The sequence below is a fragment of the Phalacrocorax carbo genome, chromosome 1 (genome assembly GCF_963921805.1).
Source record: "Phalacrocorax carbo chromosome 1, bPhaCar2.1, whole genome shotgun sequence".
Lineage (NCBI taxonomy): Eukaryota > Metazoa > Chordata > Aves > Suliformes > Phalacrocoracidae > Phalacrocorax > Phalacrocorax carbo.
The window spans coordinates 27,362,100-27,387,772 of record NC_087513.1 but is presented as its reverse complement, the minus strand read 5'-3'; positions in this window follow the sequence as shown (position 1 = coordinate 27,387,772).

Sequence of the window (25,673 nt, the reverse complement as noted above, 5' to 3'; positions counted from 1 at the left end):
AGACATGAGAGCACTGTAATAGTGCACGAGTGTTGCAGTACTCCTCAAACTTCCATCCTGTGATAACGCCATTCCGGAAGAGGAACCAGTGTGCTATCAGGCTGGAGATGCAGGAGCTACCTGCCTCTTCCAAAGCAAAGAGTGTCATCACACCTCCAAATACATGTTGTAATTTTTAATTACGGAATGTGAGTGTTTCAGGATGTATTTTCTTTTACTGCTGAGAAACAAGAAGCATACATTAGTAACGCTTCAATGGCTACACATTGATAAGCATCAGAGTAGCTGCAGGTCAAAGTCTTCCTCCCTCTTATGCGGTGTGCCCTTCTTATCTCTCTTGAGTGCCAAATGAAGCAGTCCGGAGGTTATTTTACAAAATCAAAACATTGTGCTCAACTGCAGTGGACACTGACTTAGTGGCTCCACAGCAGGCACAATTTAGTGCAAAGGGACAGGTGAAATGCTGAGCTTTTGCTGAACAAGTAGTGTAAACTGCAGCAAAGATGCTAAGTTAAATAAGGAGGTAAATATGTGGATGTGAGTGACCAGATTTTGAAAAAGGTGGGATGATAGTTGCATTCCTAAAAATCTTGCAGCATGTCTAGGAAAAAAAAAAAGGTATTCACCTATTCACGTTTTTTTCAAAGCAAACTGCCCATATGGAAGAAAGCTGCCACGGTACTGTACACAAAAAATCCCTTCACTGCATAGGCTAAGTCCTTGAGGGGCTCACACTGAACTCATGGTGGCATTAGTCACTCCAGAACAGGATTCACACTGGTTGCCAGATACAGTATAAAATGAGGACAGGTATCATTATAATTGATGGGTAGAGGACACAAGGCACAGAGGTCAGGAGAGCACATGTAGGAAGACAGTAGGGACCAGGAGATACTGGCACCTGAGATTTCAGAAAGTTTCCCTTCAGAAGGTGGTTTTTTTAAGGTGACACTGTAATTTAATCGAGAACAGAGACACTTTAAGACTTGCTAATATTGGCAGTGATTCATCATGTTCACAATAAAGTCTTCTATTCAGACTGCTTCTTACATAGCTGCAGTTAAATGTTTTGAATTTTGTTAAATAGCTCTGTGCAGTATTAGCTGTCCATTTTATTTGAAGGTACAGGAGCATAACATGGAACATGTGCCCACTAGTGACGGTAAGGAAAGCAACACAATTCCTCAAGACAGAACAAGACTATATTATGTACCTTTCAAAAATATTGTAATTATGCTGACATGATCTATGATACAAATTAGATTATTTCTAGCATTCTAATGACGTGAGTCCTATTTTTACCCTCTAGTGAGCAACGTGTTTCCTCCTTTACATATAAAATATTCTGTATAGATCAATTTTGTCGGACTTGGCAGACAAATAATATCATTCTGTTCCTTCCTCACTCCTACTGTGCATAAAATATTAACCCTAGCATTACACAAAGGCAGATTTTTTGCATTTAATTATTACTCAGATGCAGCCTAGAGACAGTATTAATTAAGACAAAGTATGATACCACTCCTTCCCAATGTATGCATTTTGTCTGCTAAATTGCTGAGATTAGGATCATACTGGGATAGTGCTTCTCTGTTTGATACTTATTTTACATCATCTTCTGTATTTCATGGGGTAATGAAGGAATTCACTGAGGCCAGGGAACCTTAGAACATGGTCCAGCCGTGACTCGCTGTGGGGCAGGAAGAATTTTAGCTCTTTTATTAGTCCTCATTTTTTTTATTTCCTCTGCAGTGCTGACATCTGACCCACCCCTTGCTGCCCCTCAGGGAGCATCTTCTCTTTAGCTCCTCTGATGTGAAGTTGTGTGGGTGGAGGGCATGGCCCTCTTGTGCCGGGGCTGCTTCTGTCCCTGCATCCCTGTGAAAATGACAACTGGGAAGGGACCACGTGCAGTGAAAGACTTGGAGCAGGTCACAGGACTGATGCTTTGATTGATGATATGAAACAAGGATGTAAAGGGCATTCTTTGTCACTGCCTGGTTAGGGCCCCGAGTGCATCCCTGACCTCTGGAGGTTTATTGGAGTTGGCTCAGGGTTGGCGCTGACGTGGTGCAGCTGTGCAGCCTCGGAGCACTCTTGATTGACCCCGCTTGGTGTCTCCAGACCTGCTCTGATCTTCTTGCTTGGGACCTATGGGACTGTGCCCTGGCTCATGAGGCCCCTAACCCCACTAGACTTGCTGTGACTCACAGCTCCTGTCCCACCAGACTGGAGGCTCCTGGCACTTGCTACGTTGGCTTTGGTGGGCAGGGGTGGGTGGGTGAGTGTTTCCAGCCAGGTTGTCCTACAGCCAGAGGACAGAGCTGCTCCTTCTGAGCAAGGGACAGGGGTTGGGTCCCTGGAGGCTGCCAGAGGAGCTGACCCCAGAGCCCTGAGCACAGAGGCTAAAGCCAGGCACTGCCCTGAGGATCCTGAGCAGATACAGCTCCTTTCTCATAAAGAGGCCTAAGGAGGTGCATGATTTCAGATGCTGTCTGGTGGCCATAATTTCTTGCTGCTGGTGAAGGCAGCTCTCTAACCAATGCACTGTCTGGCTTGGGTTCTTCTTGGGAGGTATCTGACCTGCCATGACTCACGTGGCAGGCTCTGAGGTTCCTCCGGCAGCGGGTGGTTTTGTTGCTTTTGCTGGTGAGTAGTACACCAAACACCAAGACCATCAAGGGTACATTTACCCACGTTCCAGGGTGCCACAGGAGAAACACACAGAGAAGATGCTCTGCAGCCGCATAGACTCCAAGACAATGACAGACCAACATGGTGGGAAAGTCTGAACAACTTTCCAGGAATAGGCGTATGTGGCATTTGTAGATGAGGAAGCTTGGAAGCAAGTGGAGTAGAGATTTTGGCAAGAACACAGAAAACAATGGTCCATTTAACAAGTCATAGGTATACACTGGAGCCTAAACAGGATCATCATGTATTTATTTCAAAGTTGTAAAATTTCTTATGTGTCTGACATAAGCCTGTATACAAAACTACTTCCCTGAGAGCTGCTCTGCTCCAAGTGATGATCTTTCTAAGTACTCTGAATCCTAAATTTATATAAATCCAAAGCAAAGGCTTTACTTCACAATGTTTAGATATAAGCTCCAATTTAGGTATAAGCTTTGCCTTGCCTTCTCCAAAACTAATAGTGTGCTAAGGCTTAACTCCAAATAGGTTTTCTACCTTGAGAAGAAATGCAGAATAAAAATGGAGAGGTGTATTTTGCCCTATTTGCCTGCAGCATTTTCTCTTCAGTTTGATAAAACTCCCAGCAATTCTCACTGAAACTAGGATTTTAATATGCTAGGCTCAGTAAAGGAGAAAGTTGTTAAATTTGGCTCCTAGATTTCTGTGTGTGCATGGGTAATGTGTATGAAAGTAAAATTTCCCTCTTCTTTTCTGGAATGAGTTCAGGTCATAGTAATACCCTGTGTTAGGATCCATCTCACCTGACTTTATATATAGCTTCATTTCACCTATACATTTCAGCCATCCCTTTCTAGTCAAGAAAAAAACATAGGCACTTCTAGAGCATGAATCACCCGACATGTTTTAAATACCTGCTTTAGGGAGTGATGAATCTCCACTATCAAAGAAATCTTGAGTGACTTACTCAGATGTAGCATAAGATGATTTCCATTCATTGCCCCTTCTCTGGCAGACAGAAATGCCAATGCAGACATTTCTTGAAGCCTATTACAATAGTTACAGTTTAAAATGCAGTTAAGAGAAAAGGTGGGTGAGTGCCTAGGTTTTTTTCTATATTTACAAAATAAGAGGCTGAGATTCTTGCCTTCTTTCTCAAGTCTGCATTTCAATGAGTGCACTTTTTATATTCTCCTTTAACAAAAGTCTTAGTTAACTTCCCAGATTAGGAAAAAAAAAAGAAGAAAAAAAGAAGAATGTTTTATTTATTTCTTTAGTCCAAAATGAATCTTTTGGGCAACAGAATTGCAGAACTTACTACTGCACCTCGGTGTGTTTATTGTTTTTATGTTAGACTCTAGTTTCTTTCTAGGGAACATATACTTCCAGTCTAAGGGACTGGAAAAGCTTTGCTTAGGTGCACCCAGAGGAAGTGTTTCTTTCCCCAGATTTCCTGTGTAACATGTTACCAACAGTTGCTTGGACATGTCGTGCTCCATCTTGTGGAGTAAAGCATGGTGACTGTGACAGCCAGATGTGACATGTACTCCAGGAGACATTGCCTGGGGAAAATGCTCATTATTTTGAAACCCTTGACATTCTTCAGAAATGAAGTTAGAGAAAACCAACCACAATACCCAACAACAACTTATCCCTCCTTGTTCAGAGATATGTCAGCTAATTCTTCCTGCAAAGATCATAAAAGACCAGACACTGGCACACAATTAATCCATTCATCTAATAAATTTTAATGAGAACAAAAAGGGCTCAGAATTCCATCTGCCTGATAAAAAATGTAATCAGAACAAAACCCAGCATTAAGGTTACTGCGTGAACAGAAATTATACAAACTCTTTCCATTTGACTAAGGTTAGAATGACAGCACCAGGGCAAGTAAATGGTGTAAATTTAATCAGTTCTTTTGACAGCATCAACATTGCGATTTGGCTGTTCTCTACAGATGCTGTACCAGCCCTTGGCAGGCACAGTATACTGTAGGCTAAGTAAGGAAGACACAGACAAAGCAAGACTAAGAACAACATGTATAGCAGCTTATGAAAGGAAAAGCAGAGCACACAAAGATACTTAGGAAAGAAGGAACATAGTCAGTGAGATGTGTGATAAAAATACATATTTCCTTCACTGCCAAAAGAGTTGTGGGATGCATTGAGAAGAGTTACTGACAAGAAAAGTTATTTTGTACCTAGTGAGCACCTAATGGGGGTGAGCACCTGATGTCAACTACTGTTCCTAGATAGGATAAAGTATAGCTGAGCCTTCTAATTAGTGGAAGAAACATGTTTAAATGAGTCATTCTTTTGTTCTTAGTTCATAGCAAAGATCCAATCTAGCAAGGCAGGAGATGGTACTGAGATTAGCAGCTGTGTTTAATCGCAGAACAGCAGAGAAGTGTCTGCCTTACACAGGACATTTATGTACAATAACGTGAAACTCCTTATAAATGCCAATGATTTACACAGATCAAATAAATTATAACAACAAGTTTGTGGCTGCATCTGGTGTAGCTGCTGTGAGTTTCTAGTTTTTATCTGGAAACCTAGTCAGTTTAAGATTATATACAGAAAAAGCCTCAGATCTGCCCCTCTGAGTTCTACTGCCAGTCTTTATGAGAACGTGACCGTATGGAGGAATAACACAAATGGAGGAACCTATATAGGGCAGTAACCATCTCTGGTACATTATCTATCTTCTGAATTTCATACATCAACAGTGCCATCGCTGAAAGGACCAGTCTGTCTCTTTGCTCTGGTGGATACATAGTAGGTTACAAAATTTCACAGCCACCCCCCACCACCCCACCAGATGCTATTGATGGGATCAGCCAGTCTGATCTTTTTGTCTTTATAGACTATTAAAGGCCACCTTCATATTCCTTGTAGTCAGCCCAAGGACTTTAGTGCAATGCTTAGGACTCTGTAACTCCTGGTAGAGAAAAATGAAAGGTGGGTTCTACCAAAACCTAAAGTTCTTGTGAAGGTAGGACCTAATTCAAGGAGAGGACCACAGGCTGAGAGAACCCCAGAGATTAGAAATAATCTAATTCTCTTCTAAAAATGCTAATTTTAGACCAAGAGCTCATCCCTACAGGGACATACTAGTAAAATGCTTGCATCTGCCCATTAACAGCCACTTTTAGAGATCTATTAATGACCCAGTTTTTGATGCAAATGTGGTGTGGCCTAATGCAGTGAGGATTTTTTTTTTTTTTAAAGTGTCATGTGGTAATAAGTGATGCTTACAAAAACCTGGAAAAGTATAAGCACAGCAGTCTTTATCAGTTAGCCCTTTCATTTTCTCAAAAAAACCCCAACAAAACAAAACAAAAAAACCCCAGATTTGTATGACAAGATCTCTTTTATTTAAATCCCCATTTTGACTCACTGTAATTGCATTTAGAGCACTGTAATTACATACTGTAATATTATTTGGTAGTTGAATTTTTTTGTTAACTGTGGGATAATTTTACTTATGAATGGTGTCAGACTAACTAGTTTATGTTTTGCTAGGTCATACTTTTTAGTCTTTTCAAAAGGAGAAAAGGTATCTACAGTTTTTCAGTCCTTTCAGTATTTCCTTTTTTAACACTTACAAGACTACTCTTATTATTAGTGGTTCACCCACTAAGCATCTAACAGAGTGGGAGTCATCTCAACTGACTTTAACCACCTAGATGTTACTCATTTAACCTAAACTAAATTAGGCTTGTATAGCCAATTCTGATGCATAGCCAATAGAAGAAGAAAGGCTCCACCGAAGAATAGTTAACACTGCTTACCTTAGAATATGAGCTGTATTTTAAAGGCTCTCCTCTCCTGAGAGGGAAAAGAGCTTCTATATGACTAGCTCAAATTTAAAATCTAAGTTTTAGAGTGCCAAAATCAGGTGAGATGAATCTCATCCAAACTGAGCAAAAGTATCGTAACCATTGCAACAGCCAATCCCACTTTCTCGTTATTTCTTCAAAATATTTAGTCCCACTGTTCTAACACTGAGATATGTACTTAGCAACAGGCATCCTTATTCTATATCAGTGATTCATAAGGCATCCTGCTGTTGCAGAAAAGCATGTTCTTTAGCAATATAGTAGTTTCTCACAGGATTTTGCTACCATATTTTGCACAAGTATGTAAACCTTCTTATCACACTGCTAGTATTTAAAGCCTAAGCATAAACCTTAATCAAATTCAGTTTTCAAGATAAATTATCCACTAATTTAAAATAAATTGATTTTGCAAACAAAGAGGATTTTTTTTTTGTAAAGTACACCTGTCTGCTCCTCATTCTCTATCCCCACAACTGCAACTAAACCAAACTTACGCAGAAACAAAAATGTACAGACGAGGCCAGCTCTGTACTCATTTATATAGGTGTTTTGTTCTTCTCTCCCCAGTGTTTTCTGCTGAATTTTTTGCCTCTGCTTTCATAAAATGTGAATGATGGATGAGAACATGATTTAGTTACTGTTATTCTTTAGCACTTAGTTCTCTGGTAGATTCATTTATTTTGATGAAACTACTAGGAAAACAGCATCCCACTCAAACCGATTAGGCAGCCAGAATCTGGTCCTATATTATCCCAGTACAAATAGGCATGAAAGATAAACAGCAGATGAACTAGATGTATGGAGGAGTAAGATTACTGTTCAAATAATATGCCTGTTTTCCTCATTCTGTGTAGGAAGAACAAGAATATTGTCTTATTAGAGCTATGGCAAATCTCAAAGCCTTAAACAGACAACTTCAGGTGAGATTAAAGGGGTCAGTACATCAACTATACACCAAATTTAGAATCTGTCGCCTAATGTTAAGGGAGAAAACCTACCTATTGTAAAATATAAAATATAAATGGAAACTTTTTGATGATAGTAACAGTTTTCATGTAATTTTCAGTAGCATCCCAATCAAATCCCTTTCTGTCTCCATGGAACAAACCTTCAGCAAATTTGGAAGAGCCAGGCTTGTGTTTCTTATCCACATGTTTGGAACCACCAAAGCTCAGGGCTTGCTCATTGGTGGAGTGGCTGAATGCTTAAGCCCAATATACAGAGATATTGCACATATACAGAAATACCCTTATATATACACACAAGCAAATGCTATGTATAGATCACAGTAAAGCAAAACTATCCTGGAGGTTAAGAAAGTGCAAATAACCATTGTGGAAAAGTCTGCATGTTTTAGAAATACATTTGAGTAAGAGCTATTGTCTCATTTCATGACTTCAAATACATCATGTTGTAGCAACTTTTGGAAGATGAGTAAATACCACAAGAGTCCATACCTCTTAGTCATGACAGGTTAAATGCATGGGACATGTGTGCAGGGTAGATGAATTAGCTGTGTTGTTTTTTTTTCGGAAATCCAAGTGACAACCAGACACAGATTTACCAGCAGGGATAAGGAGGCTTTATTCTTTCCATTAACATCAGCTGACACAAAACATATTTCTACACTGATGTCTGTGCCGTACAGCTGAATGGCTGCACAGCCCTTCCTTCCCCTTCCCCCTCTCTCCCCCTGTTTAGACCAGGGCTCTCTCCATCCCCGTTATTATGCTGCAGGCTGTCATGGCCTCGGCTGAAGGTAAGTACAGCCTGGCATCAAATGTGAGAAATAGCTGAGGATACTGTCAGACGTATTTAATTTAAGACAGTAGTATTCTCCATTGCTGTAATCAATCTGCTGGGTTGTTGTTTGTTATGCTGCAGTTTTTTTCTGCTTCTATTGACTGGCCCAGCACTGTAGTGGATTCAGTGCAGATGCAGAGCCCCGCTGCATCTCCCTCACTGCGCCACTCTGACCTAAAATGATGGATGGCTTGGAGGACATTTTAAACAGCAGTGAAAAGGCAAGAGCTATTGCAGTTTAGGAGACGTAAATCGGAGACATGGGTCAAAATATGATATGCTTCTGTGAGAAAGGGGAGGAAAGGAGAAACTGTAAATTTAAAGTAGAGAATATCAAAGACTGTTATTAGATACAGTATATTTAAGCTGGTAGACTGTCATTAATGAAGAAGCTATAGCAGAGGGGATGGGACAATTTAAAAGCTATTACGAAAAGTTATCTATCAAAAATGATAGAAATTAGGGAAGGGAAATACCTAAATATGTTATCAGACATCAGTGACAATTGCTAGGTTCAGCAAAACTCTTGCTGATTAACTAATTGGGCCACTGAGAAATTTCATGTCCTTGATTTGTATGAACTGGAAATAGATCAACAGTAAATTCACAGAAGTGATTTTTTATTGTTGTTGACACTTACAGCTGAATCAGACAGAGAAAAGCACTGAAGCAGGCAACTGAAAGAAATAAGACCACCAAGTTATGCACAAATAGGACTGTTTGGAGCCACCAGATTCAGAATAAAATAGTTTTAGTATTAAATAGTGTCTTTCTTCCAGTGATGAAAGAAGCAGTTTTGTTCCCTCGTTACAGGCTTTGGGACTAGAAAGTGAACATATTATCCTTCCAAAGATTTTCATGTTATAATTACAGGATGTTCTTACATCTGAAGCATTGTAGACATGCACGGCAAAGCTACTGGCTAGTTTCTCTTCATGAAGCTTAAATGAGAGAAGAGGAAGAAAAAAATCCCAGCACAATGTATCCACAGAAAACAATCAACACAGCTTACTTCTAAAACTCCTTCTCCTAAATTACAGATATCAGCCCTGATCCTTCACTTGACACTCCACCCTTCCTGGGAGCCAGGGACTGCAGGTAGGCTCAGCTAACCCTGATCTCCTCCCACCTGGGAACGGCTCCCTGAGCTACCTCTGAAAACCTGTGCTGGGATTTAGCACAAAGCCTCTGTCTAGCTTGATTTATGCCATCAGTGCTTATAGCAGTTTTGGATTTGAGCTGCACTTAGGAAGTTTACTACTTGACATTCTAGGTGACATAAGTAATGGTGGGGGGCAAGTGGTCTCAAGATCCAAAAGGAAGAACATTAAATTTCTCACTTCTTCATTAGAGACTGTCTAGATCTCAAAGAGAGCCAGAAAGCATGCATTTTCAATATTAAAAGGGGATGGGTTTATATCCTCAGGACAGACAGAAGCCTTTTATCTAACATGGAGGACTATGAGGATTCAAGTACACAGCCCTGTGACTGCTCTTCCCAGAGCCAATAGCAAATGTCATAACGAGACCTTGTGTCACTTTGACAAAACACCTGTTCAATGTGACGTCCTTGTTCATATCTAATGACCAATATTGTTCGCTATAAGAAGTCCCAGGGAGGCATCCTGGGGCACAAGAGGCCTCTCTTCCCAACCAAAGGCATCAGGCCCAGCACCATGTAAGCAAAGCACAGCTGCAGTGCAGCAGCCTTGTCTTTTATGCTGCAGTTTGTTTCCTTTGCCTGTAATGGCTCTAAGTGGCAAGCTCGCTGCACCAGCTGCAGCAGGATAAAAGCAGTAGAAGCTTATGCTGAACCTGCCTTTTCCCAGACTTGCTCATAAAAGTGCCTGTGTAATTGCAGGACACATGCCCTTGGCATGGTGCTTCAGAGTCCTCATAGTCTTACCCCATTTTATTGGTGTGCAACTACCTTGATTTCAGAAGTTACATGAGTTTTATCTTGCCTTAGCTTTATGATTTCTGTCCACGAGTGAAGTCCTGATGTATATGGCAGGGAGCTGTGCAAGAAGAGAAAAGATGTGGTCAGCGTGGCCTGCTGAAGCCTTATTGCCAGTTGTGTGCTCATTAGTGATGCGTGTGGCCACATGTCAGAGTGATGCTACCAACACACTGCCCTGCTTTGCTTGTCGACAAGTTTGAGAGTTCAGAAGGCTTTAAGTTGACTAGAGCTTTTGTAGCTCAGACTTACACTGTAAAGAAACAGGAACTCCCTTTTTGATCCTGGGCAAATTAAAATCTTTGTGCCTCATTCCACCCACCTGTGAAAATAGGTACAATACTACTTCTCAGACCCAAAGGGTTTAAGAATAAACGCTGTTCAGATTAGAAACTATATCAGTAGGAGCCAGTAACTATGTTAAATAGATACTGAAAAGAGTGGACTACAAAAATGCTAATGACCCGACACCTGTTCTGGCAGCTCAGCACTTTTCTGTCACAAATATGATCTTCCTTCCCTGCAGGACAATCAAGACTCACTTCTCAATGGGTGGCATATTAAGCAGTCAAAGAATGAACCAAAACTGAAAGCTTAGCTGCCATCAAACACAGTAGGATAAATTCATCATAACCATCCCAATATGTTTTTTTTAATATATTAGGACCTTGTTTTTTTTAACCCAGGTGATTTGCATATGTATATACTGATACATACCACCTCCCTCCCCTTATGTATAAAACAATCAGAAGTATAAAATAAGTAGTGTAGGTAGGAGTAATCAGCCATAGGGAAAGATTAATTTTGCTGTTTTCCTCTGCATGATTAATTCAAACCTCAGAAACTGACATTTGTCAAGAAGAGCCTGCCTAGCACTAAACAAATATCCTTCAGGGATTGTAACACTGTGTTCTTGTACCGCATGGCTCTGCGTGCAGCCTTATGCTTTTCCAGCATCACTTTTTAATAATAAAATAGGCAACTACCAAGATTTCTGTAGTTTTAGATGCCATAAAGGAAAAGCTGCAGTAAAAAACCCAACCAAACAGAAGTATTCTTAATAAACAATGCGTTGATGTAGATGGCCTGGATAAAAACAGGGTCAATACAGGTGTGATCACTGAAAGCCCTGAGAGAGCTGCATTACAGGTGCTTGCACGCTCTGCCTCAAGGCAGAGTCAAAGCTCCCAGTGAAGAGCTACTACAGAGACCCCGAGCACAACCTACAGCAGGTGTCATGGCAGTGAATGGATCCTTCAAAGCCCTCCTTCAGAGCAGAGCCAGCACCTGAAGAGGCAGAAACAAGACAGACAAAGGAAGGAGCTGAAAACCAGCCCTGCTACCCATCACCCTTTCTCCCTTGGCACTAGGTAGATGGAGGAGTTGAAGAAAATGTGATGAATCTATTGCCTTTCTTCAAACTTAGCCCATAAAGCTGGGCAATTGGTAAAAGTTCTTTGAATCAGATGTGGACTCAGACCTTTGCAAGATGGATGAAATACCAAAAGGCTTATGATACTGGAGAGATTTCTGACCTTTTCCTGGATGTCGAGGGGAAGAGGCAGAAAGAGGTTGAATGGGAGAAAGAGGCTTGAGATCACAAGCAGAGGCAGGGAAAAAAGGAAAAAAAGATCTGCAGTGTTGGGAAAATTGAAGTCCTGGGTGTGAAATATGAAAAAAGGAAGTAAATATACAATCAGATCTTAGGGGCACATGGCATAAATAAAAAAAATATTTATTATTAAAAAAAAAATCAGTAGAGTAGATGTTTTATTCTGATTCATTTTATTTGGTTTTTTGCCTGAATTTTCCTTCTAGTCTGACAAGAACACAATGTAATGGTTGTAGCAGAACACCAATCTACACTTTAATGAGCAAATGCTCCTCTTCTGTTAATTCAATATCTAAGCCCTTTTTGTTGGAAAAGAATATTAGTGTCATAAGCAAAGGTGCTAGAACTGCTGTATATTTATTGATTTTTTTCATGGTTAGCAAAGCCCAGGGCAAGCCCTGATATCTTTATTGATATAAGTCTGGTAAGTTCCATTATCTGAAATGAGCTTGTTGGGGAACAAGGAATTTCCATCATTCGGTGACTCGTAAGCTTTCAGTCCAAAGCTGCAGCCCTGCCTTTTTTGGTGTACGTGCAAAACCTGTAAAAAAGACAATAATGAAAGCAAAATTTTAATGAGTCAAAGTATTAACACTATTGCAGAGTCACTGCTTTATTTGGAGGAGATAATAGGGGAAAAATATGCGCCAGTCATTCGTAGCAGTTTCTGTATTAGGTCCACTTATTCGAATGGCGCAGCTCAGGAGTTGATAGCTGCTTTCCTTTCTTTTGAACCACAGTTATCTCTAAAAGGAGGTAGTACAGGAGTGAATAATCTTCAAGATGTTTTCCATCCTCTTTCATTCTTTTTGTTTTCCCCAGATTAACCTCTGCAGGCACCGCTATGGGAACAGCCCTACAGTGCTCAGCCTGTGGGCTCCTCACTGTAGAAATGCTGTAATAGCACTGCTTGTGGCTGCCAGCTGATGTTCTCCCCCTCCTCTTTCTTTTTCTAACCTGACAGGAATCTGAAAGGAATGTTTATTTTTAAAACATTAAACCCACATTTCAATAAGTGAGTATCCTAAGTGCTTCTTTTTGTCAATTAAACACCCTTGCCTATGCTATTTCCTTAATAACTCTAAGCCCTATATTTTTAATGGGTTCTTAAGGAGATTGTCATGTGCTGCCATGGGGAGTGGGAATGGGTAAATGAGCAACACAAAGTAAAAATATCTAAAATTTAGGACTACAGAACTTTCAGTTTTCCAAAGCCTGCTTAAATTAGCAGTGCCAGTCTCCCGCAAGTAGTTGCAGTTTCTAGCAGGCTTTCTGCTAGCCAGCCAAAAGGAAGTTTGGAATAAAGGCAGGGAACTCACACAGTTTCTATGACAAAGAAAGGTCAATAAAGAGTTTAGATACATAGGAAAAGATGCCCTTATGCTTAGAATTGTCTTTCTAGCTGCATACTAACTTAGCTGGACTGCACACTGGGTAGAGAAGCAGCTGAAAAAGACAGAAGGGACCTTCCCCTGGGTTTTCTTATTCATGGAGACCCATGCAGTCTAAGATATCCTGATCCCAATCCCACGTCATGTGGGGCTGCAGTCTTTCTGCCAGGACATCCCAGCAAATATGAGCTTCAAGGCCCCACTGCAACAAAAGTACCTCTTGTGAAATCAAGCTGTCCCCGCTCTTCTGCCAGAGTAGTCTTTTAGCTGTGGGGGCAGAACGTTTTAGCCTGTGGCTATGTGCATGGCAGCATCAGTACAGCCAACCAGCACTACCCAATTAACCCTAATTAGCCAAAGAGACCTTCAGGTAATTGAGATTCTAACATCATTTGTTTTACAGGAGGGACGTAACAGTTACAAAACCTCTCTCAAATGACCAGCCCTGTTCATGTTATAATGTTTTATGTTGGAATTGACTCAGGAAAAAGGCTGAGACATGAGCAAATAAATGGCCTACCAAGTAGAGTATATACAGGACAAAAATACACAGAATACGTTCAGTCAAACATACTTTTGTGTAAAAGTAGCTGAGTAGCTGAGTCAGTTGCTAAAGCTAATTCCAATGCAAATTCTATTGGAATAAATGAATAAGAGTGATCAAATGTCTTTTTTCTTTTTTTCACCCCACAGCCTTAATGTATGTGTCCTGCCTAAAATACTGAAAAGCATGAACTGAAGAGTTCATCAGCTACAATCAAAGCACACAGTGCCTGCCAATATTACAAGTTGTAGCCTCACCGTAGAAGTATGTGCTTACATCCAACTGAATGCTTTCTGAGTAAGCCATAATTACCGAATCAGCTGTACTGATTTGAGTAATGCTGACCTGGGGGTGTACATTACTCCTACTCATTTAATGTGGAGTTATCAAACCGCGTGTTTGCAGGGTATAGTATAAGCGGATGTTTATATGTTATTTTCTGTAGCTGTGTCATCTGTCTCTGATTTCAGCAGGACTAGTTTTGAAAAAAATGCACCTAGTTGTTGACAATGTCTGTGTGTAGATCTAGCTAATAGAGTACTATTAGCTAGACATTGTGCTGTAGGAGTACAATGCTTTGGTATAGAGGACTGTGACAGAGGTAGAATGATGCTACAATGTTATGAATACCAAAAGAACTGTGATAGTTTAACAAAACAGATCTATAATTTATGCAAACATTTTATCTGAAGTAAAGCCGTACTATCATTATGCAGATCATGAGGATTTTCTGAATTATTGTATTAGCGTAATAGCCTACCGGAATGAAAAACTGGAAAGCACTGGAGAAATTTGTATGTGACCTGTCACCACCATGCTACCAATACCAGCTCTGAAGCTCGTCTGGCCTGTCTCCAACAGGTCAAAAGATTAGTTTTGCCAGCTTTTGATCTTAACAGATCAAAGGTCTGTAAGCACTGAAAAAGAAACTGGGACTTGAGGTAGCTGTCAGGAACAAAAACTGCCCAGCAAGCTTTTAAATTATATTTTCCTATATCTGGAAAGATAACTCAGTTCAGAACTGAGAGAAGAATCTTTCACCAGACCCTGCTGTGGTAAGAGCAGGGTTTTCTAGGAAGCTGAGAGTCACTGAAGCAACAGGACAGGTAAAGATATCCTGGCAGCTAGGTGAAGTTGTCTACTCTGCCCAGTCCTGAGCTTCTCAGTACAAGAAAGTTATGACTGAGTCCAGCACAGGGCCACAAAGATGACTATGGAAGTGGAGCATCTTTCATATGAGAAGAAGCTGAGAGAGCTGGGGCTGTTCAGCCTGGGGAAGAGGATGTTCAGAGGGATCTTATCCATGTGTATAAATAAATAGCTGATGGGAGGGAATGAAGGTAAGGGAGATAGTAATGCCAACTGACAGGACAAGAGGCAATGGTCATAAATTAAATCATGTGAAATTCCACCTGAAGATAAGAAAACACTTTTAGTGGTCAAACACTAAGACAAGGTTCCTCAGTGAGGTTGTGGAAGTTCCTTGGAGATATTTAAAAACTAACTGGACATGGTCCTGGACTGCCTGCTCTAGGTGACCTTGCTTGAGCCAGAGGGTTGGACAAGATGACCTCCAGAGGTTCCTTCCAATGTCAGTGATTCTGTAAATTTGTGAACCTAAGCTGAAATAATTTGGTTTGGGTTTGTAGGTTCCCCCTCCCCCCTTTTTGAATATTCTCCCTTTTGAATATTCTATCTCTCTTTTTCTTTTTTTTTTAACAAATAAATAGGTTTTTATCTTAGACCAATGTGTTTAAAATATTTTTGTCATGATACTGGAAATAATTTTCTCACCTATATGCAGAAAACATGTATTTGTGAAAAGAGGTGGTTACATTACATAACTAGATGCTCTTTTCCTTACTGGCTAGAAAAAATTTGATGGGTGAGACTAGGTGATGGAGAAGGATATAGAATGGAAAGAAAATTAGATGAAAGGGAAAGGAAAAAGAATTCTTAAGAGTGGAAATGTAGTCATTGCAGAGGTTGTTGCATATAAAATACCAAGTAGTGATAAACCAAAGAATGCAGTAGATGAGCCTGAATGAGTCATAAAAAGCAATCTCAGTGACAGGAATGCATTTAAAAGCCTTTATAAAAGGAATCAATTACTTGCCCTTTCACAAGAAAAAGAAAAACTAAGACACATGCATGAAAAGCACTTAGTGTCATGTAGCCATGATTCTAAGGCAAAAGAAGGAAAAAGGAATTATTGTTTTTCCTTAGTTTTTCTCAAACCCCTATAGCTTTTCCTATTTTCTTTTTTTCTGGTACTTTTTTTTAGTTTAGTGGAAATACTGAGCAGCTAGAGAAATGAAGCAGCATGTAATCCTTGAAAAACGCTTGGTAACATGCATTCCTTTGTCCTAATTCTTTCTGCTACAAAGGACTGCAAACACCTTTTATTTTTTCAGTACATTTTCCAGAGGTTAAAAATTTGTCTTGCTGGAACAGCTCACTCTCCTGTTGCAGTGAGGGCTTAGAACTGGATGCTTCAAAAGGAACAAAAAAAGTGATGCAATATACAGATCTTCTCTCAGCATGATAGAAACGATGCAAAATGAAGTTTTTATATGCTTCAGTTTATTAATGTTATTTTTTTCATAATCTATTATTTTATGATGTTATTGCATTTATATTTTTCTTAGCATTTGTAGACTAGTCTTATGGCCTTGACCTGAAAAGTAGATATTTAAATATTCAGAGGATCTTACTGCAGTTACTTGGATTGCTTATATGCTTTACCTTAAGAGGAAGAAACACCTGGGCTGGTCATAGCTCCTGTCCCAGCACAGTCATTCCTCCCTAGAGCTCAACATGGGAGAACAATTAGGTTAGTGTTTGCAATCTCTTTCCAAAGCACTTATGGTTAAATACTGCCTCTGTTTCCAGTAATAAAACATGAGTTGCTGTAAATTAAAACATAAAATGTCCATTGAAAAAACGTACATAAAAGTGGCTGTTTATTTTCTCCCATGCTATTTATTTTTTCCTTTTTATGTAGTTTTTATGTTTCATGACATTCTGAACTTTCAAGTGGAAGGCTATACAAAGGACTTTCATTATATTAGATATTCATACACTTTGAGCTATTTTAGGATGCTTTATGTGTTTTATTACTTCTGTTTCTTGCATTTTTACTTTCTTCATGAGTATTCACTTTTCTGTGTCTCACTGATGCCTGAGTCAGGAGACCTTTAACCAACTGTTTACTAGTTGATGCAGCCTAACAGGAAAGTCATCAGAAGTTAAATTCATGATAACTCCAGCCTGAAACTTGTCTTGTCACTATCATATGGGGAAAGACTAATGCAGACATCTTCACTAGATTTATAGACTTGTGTTGATCTGCCTCACCAGTCTTTCAAGATTTTTAAGAGTACAGTGCTTTCCTGACAACCAGAGAGAGGTTATTGCCTGTCCCCAGTTTGTAGTTTAAATATACTCCATTATTGTCTGTCATAGTCTGTACTTCAAGCACATTCAGTTTAATACTACAAACCGGTGAATTACAACACAGATAGATCCTGAGCTCAACTCTTCAGGTAATGAAATATAGTATCGCCTCAGCAGTGTTATGATTAAGGGTGAATGTTTGTTAAAGCCATGACTTTACCAAAAAGGTGTCTTTTAAATTGTCATTATATTTTGTGGCCAGCTTGTAGCTCAGTAAGCTTTCATCACAAATGCCCGTGAGTTTGACTTTCGACATGCTCAGTGCAGTCGGATAAATGTTTGTAATTACAAAAATATTTAATTAATTTCAAAATACAATTTATGTAGTGGGCTTGTGTCTTAATTTTCTATTTAAAATATTATTTTAATATTTACATTTTAATTTGAATTATTCAATAAATTAATCTTATGAGATTAAAAGACAAACATAGATCTCATTGTTTATCTTGAGATAAATTTGGATGCTTATGAAAGACTACAGAATTCAAATATGCTAGGTATGTTCCTTTTTGCAATGCATACATATTTTTTGAAGGTATAGAACATGTATTTTCTTGCATACATATTTTTTTAAAAAATATTTCAAACTAAGAAATTTAAATTACATTGATAGGACATCAAGGATGTATGATAAATGCTTAAAGGCTGATGTTAAAGCTTCACTCTAAAAATTATTTTGCAGGGAAGTAATTTAGGCAGATGAGGAATCACTGTACTAAAAAGACCAAATTCCTTTTTTGAGAAAAATATTTTTTCCTATTTTATATAACTCATGCTTTAACAGGTAAAAATGTGCACATTTCGGGGTGTTCAACTGATACCTCATTGAGATGGACGCTCCAGTGCAATGTCATCTGCCTGAAAAGTTTCTGTCTCCTACACCTATTTGCAGATTTCTGAAAATGTTGTGAAACGGTCATGACTTAATGTCTGGATTCAGTACTGCCTGGTTAGTCACTGTCGCAGAGATAATGCAGAAAGTGCATTTCATTTCTTGCAGGCATAAATATTCCCAGCAAACAGTCCTTTCCGTTCAGTTCTCTGCATGTGGGAGGGGGACATGTTGCAAGGGAGATGAAGCAAAGTGTCCGCATCACTGTAATGCCCTTGGGACTAGCATTACATCTTTCAGTTCGAAGATCCATCTGCCTGTCTCAGATTTTATGTATTTCAGTCACTGCAGTATCAAAGTGCCTCCCAGGGATTTTAAAATATAAATGGCAATGATCGACTTTCTTTCCCAGCCTTGAGAAAAAAAAAAGTTAACTGATAAGTTTGATTTTTTTAAATTATGGCAATACTTAAGTAGCTGCATCCTATGACAGGAAGCTGATCTACGGAAAGACTTTAAGTAGAGATTTTGTTCATATGTGAGCATGGTGAGCTGCTGCTGTGCTGCATCATCTATAAGAAATACTCTTCTGGTTTATGATTATTTAGGACTTTAGTTTTTCTTCAGCAGAGCTGGTAACACATGATTTATTGCCTCATCTATTTCATTATATGCTCCTTCCCTTTCTATTCTTTTGTGCCTTAAAGCTATTTTAATTAGTGTTGTTTACCTACAGCAAAACAGAAATAACTTTCTGTAGTATTTAAAAAAACATTTTTTCTGTAAATTAATTTAAAAAAAAAAGCTATCATTCTGAAAGTCTCTTAACCCCATGCATCAGGAGGAGGTGGATCTGGGAGCACATCTCCTTTCTGCCCCTCCAGTTCTAGTGGGAGGAAGAAATGCCTGAATCCCCATCACCACTGCCTAGAATTTGAGGCCCTTGAAATGCTCTGGGGTTTGAATTAACTTCAAAGGAGTGCTCATGTAGGCGAGCTCAGGAGAATTCAGCAATTTTGGAACAACATTTCATACATTGTTACTTCAATATCATTAGATCTATGTTCGAATTTTCTACAGTGTCTGATTTGATACTTGATCATTTAAGCTTAAACTGGCTTCAAATCCAAATCTGAATGTTACCACACTCCCTGACTGACAAGCATATTTCTATCTGACAGTAAATGGAGGTAGTTTTCATTATTGTCTTGTGTGAGTCGGTAAACCAAAAGGGAGTCACAAGAACATTTGCAAAGCCGACAGGTAGTTCTCCGTATCCATACTGATTGCTTAAATCTCCAGAGCACCTTATGAGCAAGTGTGTATACCCCAGTGCAGGCCCGTACCATGTGATGTTTAGCATGGTATATCGCAGCTATGAATACAACCTGTATTCAGGAAACAAAAATAGAGACTGAATAACTGTGTGAGGCTAATACCAGGTGAATCTCCGAGGAACTGAATGGATCATAAAACCAATTTTGCAATAAGCACCTTTTTCCCATCTAAGATATACGCCAGAGCAATGCGCATTGAAGCTTATTCCCCTTTTAATGACACGACACAATGGTAAAAGTGTATGTGCCACTGGTCCCTGAAGAAAAGGCTTGAAACTTCACTGTGTACTGCAGCACTTCAGCTATCTATGATCTACTGGATGGCAGCCAAGAGGAACCCAGAGGAAATGGTGAGAAGTGCTCTTTACAGTAGCGCAGTGAAGGTTGTCTACTTTGTAGGAAGATAAACCTTTTCAATTATGTTGGGAGCTGAAAGAGCCTAACATGGGCCCCAGTGGTGAGATAATTACTCCAGAACTTGGTGCAATATAGAAGTTCCTATTTTAAGAAGTGCTATGCCTTTCCCCTCCTTCACCTGCACTGAGGGCTTTTTTTTTTTACCTATTGAAACATTAGCAAATTACATAGCAACAAATGTGAAAAACACTGAGATTTAAACCTCGATTGTTACTGGTTGTATAATAGGAGCATAGAAGCATCTCCAAAAGGCAATTTCCTCACGTATTTGATTTCATATTCAGTAACCCCTTTGCAGGTATGGGTCCTTACTGGTTCTTATAGTCATTGCCAACTTAATTCTCATATTCACTGAAAAAAACTTTTCTTCTGTAATATTTTTCTTTTTCATTGATTTTATATTATTATTATTATTTAGCATATCATAGTAAATTATGTACTCTGCAAAATTACATGGATGATTGAAATGTTTCTTGTGCTTTTCCCTGTGCTAATGCCCCTGTCATTTAGCATCTTTTGGATGGGATGCCACCCCTTATTGTTGTCTCCTCCTGCCTCAACAATTTTTCTTAGAAATTGGACCCTGATGGGGACTGCAAGTTTGTCAGTTGTTTCTTCAGAAAGGTCACGTGTGACCTACAAAATTTAGTGTTATGTGAGGATTCATAACATCTCCATTGAGAACAGAATCAATAACTTGAACTTCAGACTAGTAATAAGCACTTTGCTTTGATAAAGTAGAGCTCAGGTTTAGTGGGCTCCAGCAGAATTGCATTATGCAGGCAATTTGCTATTAGACATCAAAGAGACATCCCAAGCGTTGCCGACAGAACAAATGAATGAGAGCGGAGACATGCCCAGAGTTCATTCTAAAAATTACACAAAACAGCGTGCAACCTGTTTTCGTAGTTCACAGCAGCAAAAATAACTTCTAACTAGTCTGTTTGATTAATATATTGCTCGTCACATTTAATGTAGTATGCCAAGTTTTTTTTCAGTTAGGCTCTCAGCTTTTGTTGGTGTAACCAACAGTGTTGCCGTACAGAGTCCATTTGTCTATTCACGAAGTCTACCATTCTAGTTGTTAATGGCATATAAGTCCCAAAGGGATAGATATATTATACGCAAAGTGTAATCAAAGCTGAACATACACTTCAGCAGTCTGACCTGTTGCTGTTTGATGTATTTGTCCACTCTTGTCTGGATTCTGCTCCCACTAAAAGCAAAAGCAAAATGTCAGTGATGCCACTGGTGTGTTCACGATGGAAACTTGATGGTCCATCTGACATAGAAAAATGTAGTTATATTTCTAAATCCAGTCATTTTTTTCTTGTTTCAGACCATACATAGGTAGCATATATGTAATATTGGAAATGTTTTTAGCCTGATTTCCTAAAGAAAAAAATATATACAGCTGTCTTTTCTGTATGTCTTTCTTTGCCTTACTAATAATTTTTCAAAGTTTTGAGCAGGGTTCACATTTCAGAGAAGAATTGTGGTCCTGAGCATGTTCAAGTTCTCACAAGTCTGGTTATGATTGGTCACTAAATAGAGGAGAGAGATCTCCATTACTGAGGGAAAGGCTGGTGACTTTTGCCTGGCAGCCTGTGGGCAGCTCAAGTATAGTCCCAGCTCACACCAGCCAGCAGGTGTGTGGAGACATGAGTGAGTGTGGAGACATGAGGTCTGTGGAAGGAGGCATCGGGAGGGCTGAGGGAACACAGAGCCATCAGAAGCCATGCATCGATGTCCTCATTGCTTAGGAAGTGATCTGTTTATAAGTATTTCCTTTTGGTAGCCTCTTAGATTTTGGCTGTATTCCTGGCTCGATGACATCTAAGGGCCACAAACTGTGTTGATCTGAATGCATGGCTGTTGCCACCTGAATTGCCTTCTGATCAAGTGGGTAACCCAGGAGCCATAGAATCATAGAACTGTTTAGGAGACCTTTAAGATCATCAAGTCCAACCTTTAACCTAGCGCTGCCGAGTCCACTACTAAACCATGTCCCTAAATACCACGTCTACATGTCTTGTAAATAGCTCCAGGAATGGTGACTCAACCACTTCCCTGGGCAACATGTTACAATGCCTGACAAGGCTCTCAGTGAAGAAGTATTTTGTAATATCCAATCCAAACCTCTCCTGGCACAACTTGAGGCCACTTCCTCTTGTCCTATCACTTGCCACTTGGGAAAAGAGACCGACACCCACCTCACTTACAACCTCCTATCAGGTAGTTGTTGAGAATGATAAGGTCTCCTTTCAGCCTCCTCTTCTCCAGACTAAACAACCCCAGCTCCCTCAGCTGCTCCTCATAAGACTTGTGTTCTAGACCCTTCACCAGCTTTGTTGCCCTTCTTTGGACATGCTCCAGCCTCAGTGATGATGCTCTGGAGCCCAGCTGGAATGCTGGAGGTCTCCTGAGGGGTGATGGGGCACACAGAATGAGGGCAGCCTCTGCACCCCATGGCTGGAAACACACAGAGTGGCAGAAGTTGTAGGGTATCTGTCTGACCCAGCTCAGGTTCTTGCCTGAGGATGTGGCATAGGGATGTCAACTCACTGTGAAGTTAGACTTGAATCCTTGTCTCTCTGGTGTGAAGACATTACATAGGAAAAGACACACTGTCCTGAAGATCTGACCTCAGTCACAGCATTTACAAGCTGGGTACAGCTTGTACGCTGTAAGCATCATCCATACTCTGTTGGTTTGATAAGACTGATACATGATGGACATACATGCTCCTGAAAATTCAGCCAGTGAAGAACAGAGTAATCCAATGAAGAGTTCAGTCTGGGAAAAGTTTTGTCATTTTCTTGAAGGAAATAACCAGAGAAAAGAGAAAAAAAGACAAGAACAGCTGTCTTCAGAACTGTTAAAGTTTGGAGAGAGGAAAAGCAAATGCACAGTGAAGAGGAAAATGAGCTAGTTTTCTCATGCTTTCATACTTCACTTAGAAAAGTAAATTCATCTCATGGGGAAGTGTCTAATTGAGTAGTACACCTTTTTAAACAAAACCTATGCTATTTTACTCCTTGGTTTGATGGTATACTTCACAGATAAATCCCCACTCAGTTAATATCCACAGTTCTGTGCTGACAACTTGATGAGTGGGTACCTGTCTACTCAAAGCTGTAACTCAGCATGCAAGCTGACAAATAATGAAAGAACCTAAGTGCCTTATTTTTGCTCAACAGAAATGAAGCTTGGAGTTTGCAATGACAGTGCTGACAGGGCCTTGAAAACACCTGTGGTAATGGCCCTAAATCAAGAGCTATGGTCCTGGTAAGTTTCAGAAGAAATTTCATTAGTTTGAGGGAATGAGCATAGAAAAAGAAAAAGAAAGGCAAACTCTCAAGTACCAGATTAGCAGTAAGTGTACAACAAGTCTGGGGGTGGAACTCTGCAACATATTCTAATATGTAGTTGTGATCCTTTCAACAGAGAAAAAAACTTGTGTCACCACTTTCACTATCTCATCAATCCTCATAATCAGATTCATCTGTAAATTACTTCAGCACTGCACAAAGAGCCCCAAACCAGGTACAAGTTTTTGTCACTGTAAAGGAGTAATGGATTTTCTGATGCAGTCTTTGCGAGGCATTTCTTGGAAGATACTTCCTTTTTTACCATTTTGTACACATGGGGTAACGTGTGGCCTCACCTTGAGTATTGTGTGCGGTTTTGGGCACCAGAGTACATTAAGGATATAAAGCTACTAGAGAGTGTCCAGAGGAGGGCCATGAAGTTGGTGAAGGGTTTAGAGAGGAGACTGTATGAGGAGTGGCTAAAGTCACTTGGTTTGTTCAGCCTGCAGAAGAGGAGGCTCAGAGGAGACCTCATTGTGGTCTACAGCTTCCTCACAAGGGGAGGAGGAGGGGCAGGCGCTGATCTCTCTTCTCTGGTGACCAATGATAGGACCTGAGGGAATGGCAGGAAGATGTGCCAGGGGAGGTTTAGGTTGGGTATTAGGAAAAGGTTCTTCCCCCAGAGGGTGGTGGAGCACTGGAACAGCCTCCCCAGGGAGGCAGTCGTGGTGCCAAGCCTGTCGATATTCAAGAAGCACTTGGACAACGCACTCAGAGATATGGTGTAAATTGGGGTTGTCCTGTGCAGGGACAGGAGTTGGACTTGATGATCCTTGTGGGTCCTTTCCAACTCAGGACATTCTGTGATTCTATGACCTATTGTATTTGGCAATGTAGAGACTGCCTGGTGTTATAGCTCGGGGAAGGAAATAGCTTTGACACAGATTGTTTATGTCATTTGTCTTCTTGATAGGAACATGCCTTCTAAAAATGAAAATAATGCTAAGCAAAGTCGATCCTTTTCATGCCTCTCTATGGAAGAAAACTTGCTGTTCAAAATAATCAACAACCTTACTAAATCCTTTAGTATCAGTTGTCTGGGGAGTAAAAAGGGCTATGATAATACAATAAAAACCCCTCTTGATTGGAAAAGCACTCAACTTTAACCAAACAGCATATATTGAAATCTGGATTGATTTCAGTGAGAGCAGACATAATTGCAGCAAAGTCTGAGCAAAGGAGACATCTGTTTTAGACACCTTTTGGAGACAGCTGTGGAAAATCTTGACAGAGCTGGGAACTTCAAGCTGAGTATCAGCTGCCCTACATGCTGGGCAAGGTTCTACTATACACTTTCCTCTGGGAGGATTTATTGGTCTGGCTAGGCAATTGGTGGCCAAAATACTGCCCTGGAAACTAAATTGAAAGGCAGAGGTAGGGAAAAGATGCTTTCTTCTGAATTTCATACCCATTTATCTTGAGGTAAATTAAATTAATTGTAAAATACTGATAAACAAAGTCTGAAATAGACTGATGTTTACTACCTACCCTAGGTAGTAATTAGTGCTCTATGTAATACACTCTGGAAATCCAGAAAAGAGAATTCAAATTATAGGCTTAATTGGTTTATTAGTCAGTAATGAATATTTTAGAGGTAGTGGAAATAAATTATTTTCTACTATTGCTAACTTAATATCACATTTTCTTCCCAGAGTCCATTAATTATTATTAAGTCATGTTTTGAATGATCTTGCACATGATAAACATATATAAAAAACTAAAAAGCCTTTCCTAGAAATAGTTTTCAAATAAAAGGAATTATAAAGCTATACTGTATACTTGCAAAATAAGTAAGGGGTATATTTTGAAACTTTTGAAGCTAGCTAAGGTGAAACTTAAATGGGTACTTAAAAGCAATAGATAAAGGTGTTTTTTTTAGCAAAAAGAATGAACATAATATTTTGACAAAGATTTATGTTAGGTCTTGTGGTAGAATAATCACTACTTTAATTAAGCTTAGTGTATTTTTTTTTCCATGTGTAATACCATCTGTGGTATCTTTTATATATTGGAAATCTGAAACAGAATCAGGATTCTTGCTTCACAGATAGAGTGACAGAAATACTGAAGGCTGACGTTAAGGGATTTCCAGGAATGAATGGCAAATGAACACAAAAACCCCCACATGTGTTGTCTGCCACTTCAGATGGCAAAAGCAAGAGTTTTTTGGCTTCTAGTGTGTAATCTTCAGAATAGTGATTAGTTCTGTGCTTCAAAGACACACTAAAATTAGCAGAGATTTTTATTTCTGCTTATATATATTGGAAATCCAAACATCACAATTAGCTTTTCTCTGCTAAGGTAAAAAATTTCACTTTTTCCTAGCAAATGTTAGTAGCCTGTGGTTCAATATCATAGTGCTTTGGGTCACAATGACAAGAGAATAAACATTTAGTAGAGAGCTGCATTGCTGATAGTCCTGGTGAGTTTGAACATGCAAATTTCCTTGGCTTGTAA